This window comes from Amborella trichopoda, chromosome 3 (genome assembly GCF_054954075.1).
Source record: "Amborella trichopoda isolate Santa Cruz 75 chromosome 3, AtrichopodaSantaCruz75HAP2 v2.0, whole genome shotgun sequence".
Lineage (NCBI taxonomy): Eukaryota > Viridiplantae > Streptophyta > Magnoliopsida > Amborellales > Amborellaceae > Amborella > Amborella trichopoda.
Genome location: NC_142338.1, coordinates 61113583 through 61120234, shown reverse-complemented (window position 1 = coordinate 61120234; position 6652 = coordinate 61113583). Strand labels below are relative to the sequence as shown.

Genomic DNA, 6652 nt, shown 5'->3' with positions numbered 1-6652 from the left:
GCACCCTAATTTCATGTGTTATTGTGTCAGGCCGTGGATTCAATAGATCCGAATCACCAATCCGACAAATTTAGATCACAATCAGTGAGTGGGCTATTCACCCCCATCGAATTTATTGCATTTTCTCGTTATAATTTTGCAAGATCCGGACCTGACTTTCTAAATCAGGATCAGAGTGGGCAATCCACCCTCCCATCCGTGTTTTAAAACACCATTTGCAAATGAATGAAGGACGTCCTAAGGGCAAAAGCATTTATTTAAAAAATAAGACATTGGTTTGAGGCTACATCCAAGCGAAGCAGAGGCTTGATACATCAAAATGAAGATATATACACCAAATGGAAGTTCAATGCTTGGAAATGAAAATAGCATACCCTAGAGTAGCATTGATCCAAACAAAGCTATGCACACCAGAGCAGCAGTCAGTCAAAATTCCTATGCAATTCCAAAGAAACAAAATGGAAACCAAGGTGATTGTTTACAAGTATTCCCTATGTTTCATGTTACTCTGTCTCATGTTTCGGGTTTCCATCTTTTCAAAGTTAGAGCTCCCTCTGCTTAAGTGAATTGACTCAGATAAGAATGTGAGCGCAAACCAGCAGAAACTTCCTCCATGTCTTTCACCCTCATCTCCAAAAGTTTCAAGCTCGCCCCCTCAATTCTTTGATTTCTCCGTCTTTTCTAGCAAGAGCAATCTCATGCTGTATATCCATGTATCTGGCCTCCTATCATAAATTAAAGTAAAGGGGTGGTCAGGTTAATGACGATGTCTTGGAGGAGAAAAGCAGAGAAAGTTGAAGAAAAGAGACCTAATGCTCTACCTCATCTTTCATAGCCAGCTCTTGTTCACATGCTTTGATCTTGTTCTTCACCTCTTCCATCTCCGCATTCTTGTCTTGGAGCAACAATTCATGTGCACGATCAGTCTGAAAATAAACAAAAGAAAATATACTCTTATCATAAGTTAAGGTAAGGGGTCAAGTTAATGATGATGTCTTGGAGGTGAAATGCAGAGAAATAAGAAGAAAAGGGACCTAATGCTCTACCTCATCCTTCATAGCCAGCTCTTGTCTTTGATCTTATTCTTGAGCTCTTCCATCTCCGCATTCTTAACTTGGAGCAACGATTCATGTGCACGATCAGCCTGGAAATAAACAAAAACAAATAAATAACAACATATTAAATAGAAAATGACAGCTTAACAACAATGGAATCTGCAAAAAAATCATGAAAGAAACATTAGAAGTATAAGGCAAGTTATAAGGAAAAGAACAAGTGACTTCCAAACAAACACCACCAGTAGAAGCACCAAAATATTTTATGAATTTGTCATGAAAGTTTGATCCTTCTGGAGTCAGCATTAGTTTGTGATATGAAACTATCACTTAGGAAATTTTTATGCAGTTGGTCGGGGATGCTCTACTCTTGTTACCCAGAAAATTATCATTGAGGAACTAACCGAATAAATTTATGAGAAAAAAATATTCGACACAGGGATTTGAAGAAGACAATAGAACTACCTTATTGACAGTAAACAAATAAACATGAAGCTTTATGGGTTTATTCTCAGAAGATATAACTCTGTTTTCAGTGTCTGGTCATAAATAATATGCAGGGTTGGTTTCTACTCACTCGACATCAAGCACTCACAAATAATAGGATCAAATGACTCTGCAGAAGAGAATCCAAGAAAGAATGGCATTCTACCTGATTGGCAGTGCAGAATCTTTTTGTATCACTGTCGTACTGCTCCCAAGCTCCATAAAAACCACTTCTCTGCATAACGGTGGATGGCATCATATACAAAAATGTTCTTGAAAGGAAAAGAAAATAAGAAAATGGAAAAAAGATGTGCCTGAAAATGGGTTAACCCAACATCGGAATCCTGAAGATATTCAGGGCGACCCAGTGACAAGACGTGAAATTCCACTGCTCAAGCATCAAGAAAAACCAGGCCCATATTAGATATTTGCATTTATATGTATGAATATAAATGCAAAACACACAAAAGAATTTCATAATGAGAGTGTTGCTCATGAGATAGAGAGAGAGGGGTGGTTGGGGAGGAGGGAGGAGATGATATGGATTAATAGCCCAGAGTTCTTGACAATCTGGGTTATCCATTCAAATCAAAACTAAGACGACCAAGTAAAGATGGCATTGCAGGCTACCCTAAAGCTTTAATACCACATAGACAACCAATACCAAATGAGTATTATGGATGGATGCACAGGAATCAAGGAATTTTCTCAAGTGGAGGCAAGAAGAAAGAGAAAGTACCTTGGAGAACTCTTCATCTGGAACCTGTAGCTTCTTCTGGATCCGTACCTTAACCTCAGCTAACATCTCCCCTTCACGGATGGCTAAAATGAAGGGTACACCACCATCAGTGTACGCTAAACAGAGAGAGAGAGAGAGAAAAATGAAACAATGCCAAACAAGACCACCATCAGTGTAAGCTAAACAGAGAGAGAGAGAGAGAGAGAGAAATGAAACAACACCAAACAAGACCACCATCAGTGTAAGCTAAACAGAGAGAGAGAGCAATAAAACTGCATGCATAACACACACAACTGTAAGGGACTACACATCGTACACTCTGATTTTGTGTGGTATCCTTGGTAAAGTGGTAAACATGGATCAACCGATCATGAGGACCGAGGTTTTTCTCTTCTTCTGGGATCTGGGACCATGGAGAAAATTTCAAACACAATTCAAATACCCAATATCATATAACATACCTGCAACATATTATGATCCGATTAAGTAGAACTTCTAGGTTTCACTATATGGATTTCAAAACGGTTCTCCTGGAAGGGAATGAGCATCTTAGCATGAACAATGTTTCAGATTTCACACTAAAATTTCTATAACGAATAACAATCGAGGAAAAGCAGTACTGAACAATGTTGTCTCATGCCATTCAGCAAAACACAGCGTCCAATTTTCAGAGAACAATGGAGTAAATATCAAAACAGTGGTTATACATTTTTTTCAACCCTACGGAAAAAATTTATGAAGTCTCAAAGAATACTGGTATCATAAACTCCAGGTTTCAGAATTTTTTTATCAAGAAAACAAAAAGCTTTAGTTTGCATGCATGTAAAGCATGGGCAACGAAATTTCCATGGATGAGACCGTAAAGTTCATTTTTATTTTTAACTTTAGTTCCACTAAATGCCAATAACAAAATATCAAACTGGTTACCTCCTCAGCACGTAATGTCCACTACTGATCATTTATGTTCTCACACTTCTCATGAAGAGGAAATATCTGCAAAAAAGTAGTCGATAAATCCAGAGACATTCAACCACTTTTTTTTTTGTTTTTCAGAATCATTTAAAGATTACGGGATATGAGACTAGTAGACTACTTTCACCTTTGTAGCCCTAGTATCCAAACATACCTTGTAAATCTTGTGATAGAAAATCTCAAGCAATCGAAGCTCAGCATTGGGGTTGGACAGCTCAACCTATTTAAGTATGCAAGGACAACAGTAAACACATAAATATTCGAAATGTAAGCTTTTACAAGTTCATTAAAAGCACTTGGCTAAGGAAAAAAGTATATACCTATAAATAGGTGAGCAAAAGCTGCTTTTATAGCTCAGAAAGAAAGTGTTCCACAACATCATGATTAAATTTTACAATTCACAAAACATAATAAACATCTAGTTCCACCCTGTTTCACATCTATTTTGGGTTTAAAATTGTTTGCCTCTAGCTGGTGAATAAACATAAATCCTCATAAAAATCAACTACAGAATAATGCAGTTCACTGAGGTCACATAACTTCTAATGTCATGTCACATCATATACACTTCTCCCTTCTGGCCTCCCTCCCTCTTAGACATGCTCATGTGAGTATTCAAATAATTTTACTATTGATAATGAGTTTTCACGCCATTTTTCCCCTCTCCCTCTCTCATAAAAGTATAAAAACAATGCTTTTGCAATAGTTACCTTAGTTTTCAAATCATTGATCACATCCCCAACAGTGCTCTGCTTGGGCAGCCGGATACCGTGGATGACAACCTGCAACAAAGCAAATAGAGGATTAAGCAAACCCATGTTCCATCCAGACCACAAGGAAGACAGTCATAATACTCACTTCATCTTTGGTTGAATGATGAAAAGCGACTTTTGGAGTTTTCAAACCCTGCAACTCTGGCAGTGGAATATCCAGAACTTCATAATACAATATATCAGAAGTCTGCATAAAAATAAAAATAAATCATGACTTCATAATACAATATATCAGAAATCTGCATAAAAATAAAAATCAATATAAGATATTTATACTAACAAAGAAATGCTACGAATAGAAAAAATACAGAAACTGTGGACTTTCAATTGGAAGTCGCATGCAGCATATAATAAATAACAAGAAAGAATCCATTTAGTGTGAGCCTTGAGCAAATAATGAATGCGCAACCTTGTTATAGTGAACCAGCATATCCAATAGGCACTCCACTCACCGATACTTGATTGGTTGGGGTTTAGGCTGCCGGGACAAAGAGTTGTGAGATGTGAGCCGTATTTTTGTTGGATCATCCAAACTGAGTTGATGAGCAACTCTTTCCACAACATCATCATAGGTGTACAGCTTCAATCTTCAAACAAATAGTAAACTTTTAGCACTAAGGATTTCAAAAGTCATGTGCCAAAAACTGTCATAATACTCACAGTTCTAGACAGAAGCCATCCTCCTTTGGTCTCTCCAATGAACGAAAATGGACAACCTACACAATTAGATATTATTAAATTATGAAGCCCAATGATGAAGATAGCTGAAACAATTATATTTTCGCAGATATACCCAGAGGAACAAGACACAATAGAGGAAATGATGATACAGGGGACCCTTGAACAGCTAGGTGCACACGTGTATCAGACAAACAAATACTTTTCTCTTGCAAGAAATATCGGGAGAACAATGTAACAGATGTCGTAAGTATCTATAAAAATGTCTACTTTGTACTCCAAAGTTGATGCACCACATCAAATCCAACCTGGAAGATCAATTTCTCTGCTATAAGTAGGGTGTTTTATTTTCTGATCAGTATCAGCTACCATATTACAAAGATAAGTTTGCATCTGCTTACTTGCGGATTATGTACATAATCCAAGAAGGAAGGAACATCTGGATAACAGATACATTTATCATTTTCTGCAGACAAGGTTTTCTGGAAGCATATAATATCCCCTTCTTCAAGCTGCACAGGGAACTTATTAGGATGTTATTATTTCTAGTAATAAGACACCATATTGAAATTACAGTGTTAAGGAAATGACACCAAATTATCCGTCCAGAGGTCAATAGAGTGGATACCTGGCTCACTCGAAATGCAAACTCCTTGTCAATATACTCACACATGACGCTAGGTTAAACTTTATTTCCTGACCAAAAAAAAATATCATGTAAGTAACCAACAGATATCAACAAGCCACCACATGGGAACAAATGAGAGATCACAGACTGGAACCCCAACCTCATAAAGTTCAATTTCTTCATTTGGAGGCAAACCAGCCATTACATTGAGTCTTGTCAACGTCTCGATTGGATTTCCTGAGGACTTCACAGAAAGTCTTCCAACATAACTGGATTGCCAAAAATATAATATAAGTCACATACCATGACAACATATAAGCAATACCAGCACTAGTAGTGAATGAAACAGTATATTTACTGTAGCTCTTCTTTCTCTGGATCATAAAATTTGAAGAAGAGTAGAATATCTTCTTTCATCTTCTCAGGGGGAAGGATAGGACATAGAGCCTGCAGGTTCAGATCAAGAGGGTTAATTTTTATACAGATTGTACAAGACTAAGAAGTGCATTACCCTCAAACAACTCATCAAGCAAAAAATCTGTCTCAACAGAAAATGGAACAAAACCATGCTAAAACAACTTGGATTTAAAATAAACTCTCACAGGTCCAAGTTCTACTTCCAGGAATAGCTTCAATTCTGTATTAGGTGTCTTTTTAGATACCTCCCTCAACTGGCCAACCTACAAGAGCAATGGAACAAAAAAATATAAGAACAAGTATGTATGCCCCAGCTGATTACAAAAAGGAAAAAGTATATTGGATTCCAGGTAACTGTGTATGTGTATGTGTGTATAGCTCTAATACAAGCCTAGCATCCCAAACAGGAATTAAATGGAAAGAAACTTCAAACGAATAATGGAAGATAAAACGTACTTTGATATATCATATTAATATTGAAAGCTTCTCCTGGCAAGCAGGCATACTGATGATGCACAAAGTGCATCAAGCGGACAAAGAGACCAGTAACCTCTATGAGACCAACAGATTCCTCCCATTTCTCACACATATTTGGAGGATGTGAACTCTAGAAGGGCTACTAAGATGAATAAGAAGAGCAAGCATTCTTTGAGATGAGTTTCTAGTTATTTTAGGGTTATTTTCAGTCATCTTTAATTGCTGGACCGGTTGGGACTTTTTAGTCTTTAGCTATATTTAGTATCATTTATTTTAAAGTCACTTAAGTTAGGCCATATGGGTCAATTTATTATTTGTATGGACACTTTTTATCCTTGAATCATTAAATAATATTATTAAGAGTGCTTGGGACCTAAGGATGGGTCATCCCACGTGATTTTCAGGGTTGAAAAAGAAAGAATATTTA

The 6652-nt window shown here is 37.0% G+C and overlaps 1 long non-coding RNA gene and 1 pseudogene across 2 annotated transcripts; both read right to left on the bottom strand.

The window, feature by feature from the left end:
• Window positions 1-238: 238 nt before the first annotated feature.
• LOC148783013 (uncharacterized) lies at window positions 239-2788 on the bottom strand. Its single transcript, XR_016052082.1, has 6 exons — window positions 2742-2788; window positions 2281-2363; window positions 1708-1776; window positions 1047-1144; window positions 822-926; window positions 239-725 (listed from the first exon to the last, which is right to left on the bottom strand). It is a non-coding gene; the product is annotated as an uncharacterized LOC148783013 (long non-coding RNA).
• Window positions 2316-6005, bottom strand: LOC105421865 (ubiquitin C-terminal hydrolase 13-like; annotated as a pseudogene). Its single transcript, XR_016052083.1, has 12 exons — window positions 5934-6005; window positions 5690-5778; window positions 5492-5600; window positions 5332-5399; window positions 5105-5215; window positions 4686-4741; window positions 4435-4612; window positions 4111-4212; window positions 3963-4034; window positions 3407-3472; window positions 3208-3273; window positions 2316-2683 (listed from the first exon to the last, which is right to left on the bottom strand). The product of XR_016052083.1 is annotated as a ubiquitin C-terminal hydrolase 13-like (transcript).
• Between the last annotated feature and the right edge of the window lie 647 nt (window positions 6006-6652).